The sequence below is a fragment of the Rhea americana genome, unplaced genomic scaffold, assembly GCF_003343005.1.
Source record: "Rhea americana isolate MKP2758 unplaced genomic scaffold, rheAme1 scaffold_306, whole genome shotgun sequence".
Taxonomy (NCBI): domain Eukaryota; kingdom Metazoa; phylum Chordata; class Aves; order Rheiformes; family Rheidae; genus Rhea; species Rhea americana.
In genome coordinates this window covers 509,956-511,872 of record NW_028186431.1, presented here as the reverse complement: position 1 = coordinate 511,872, position 1,917 = coordinate 509,956, and positions in this window count along the sequence as shown.

Sequence of the window (1,917 nt, the reverse complement as noted above, 5' to 3'; positions counted from 1 at the left end):
TGCCTGCAGCCCCCTYGGGCTTGAGAGAGAAGTATCTCAAGGACCAGAGCTCTGATGAGTGTCAACAGCCCAGCTCCCCTGTCATGCCTGAGTCGGGCCTGGTGTCTCCAGCTCAGTGTTTGAAGGGTGAGACTCAGCCAGAAGTCATGCACACTTTCCCCACCATCTTGTTCAAATGTCAGACACTAATCTTAGCATTCTTGGGGGCTGTTTGCTCCTTTGTGCTGGCACCCCAGCTGCTGAGGCCACACTGCAAAAGAAAGGGAAGCCACGATGAGTCCCTCTTCTAGGAGGCTGGTGGCAGGCAGGAGCTGGAGGTGGGTCTCTCTTGCTCTCCAGGATTTTCTAATCTCTGGGGGAGAGGGGAAAGTCACTATATCACTGCCTCCAGGCCACTTACTTGCCAAAGGGGCTTGTGCTSGGCCAACCCATTGGTGTACTYCAAGTGTGATGCTCTCCCTTTTCAGCCTGGGTTCCGTTCTAAGAGCCTTCAGCCCCCGTAGGCTCAACAGAGAAGTGTCCGTGAGTTCCCATAGCACAGGCAAACAGTTTGGAGTCAGGAAATTTTATCTGGCCTGATTTACTGCCCATCAGCACAAACCTCTGACTATTAATTTCCATCTGCAGAAAAAAAAAAAGAACACACACCACCCTCAAGCAAGATGGGAAGCCTTTCCTGATGCAAGGGGCCTTTCCCCACAGACCRGGAAGCCTCAGGTGAGGATGGAGCCATTTTCTCATGCAAAGAGGGAAGCCTTTCCTGTCTTCTGTCCCTCCGTGTGCCTCTGAAGACAGTGGCAATGAGAGAGCTTATGAAGTAACCTAATAAGGATGCTCTGACATCTGAGAATACAAGGACAATCAAAATTGCACAAAAAGTGCAATTTTAATCATATATAAAGACTTGAGGTTCTTTTTTAAATGCTTGGGTTTTTCTTAGGTTATCGTCATGACCACAAGGCAAAAACCTTACTTTCTAAAGGCTGGTAATCAATCATCTGGTTGTTTATCTGCCCATCAGCCCACCATAAAAATGTCAGAAGATACTGGCTAGTTGCAATCAAATGAATGAAAGAGGTAGAAGTCTCAAAGATAATTAAGTTCCCAGGGGGTTGTGAATATCAGTGACTACAGACTGAGATTAGTTTTCCAACAGAGAGAAAGGCAGGAAGAACTCAGCTGCTTGCCGGCTTGTCTGGCAGCAGCTAGTGGCYGCCTATGCGCAGGCAGACCACCAGCACACACGCTGCTCGGTACCAACATCGGCAAGTGCAGCCTCACGCCAACCTGCAAGAGATGTCACACAGGACATGAAAGAGAAAAAGGAAGAAAGGTTATAGCAGCGAGTGAGTCAGACACGAATCCACAGGAAGCTGAGCTTCATTAGTTCTGTTGTCTGCAGAATAAGGTGCTTTTAATAATGACAGCTGGAAATTATGGTCTTTTTACAGGCCTCAAAGGTCTGGGCAGTAGGGATGATACTGCACATTGCCTCATCTTAGGTAAAATTGTCAGAATTGACAGCACTGGGAAAGGAAGCAGGAGCGATGCACAAACATTGCGTGTGATGTGAAGGATATTAACAGGCAAAGAGAGAAAAAAGAAAAGGAACGAGTAGGTGATAACAAGGTGAGGAGAGAAAGAGGGGAGACAGAGGAAATAAATAGGAAATTGAAATCTGGACCAGAGTCCTTTTCACAGGCAGTCCCATTATCTCTGTCCCTACAATGGAGAGTGACAGAAGAAGGCTTTCGCCCTTGATCAGCACATTGTTTGTGCATGTGGAAGTGCTCTCTGAGATTCTGGAAGTTGACATTCTACCATTTACTTGTTGCTCTTTTCTAAGCAATTGTGTGTTTAGGATTTTTTTTTACTTTTTTTTTTTTTTTTTTTTTTTTTTTTTTTTTTTTTTTTTTT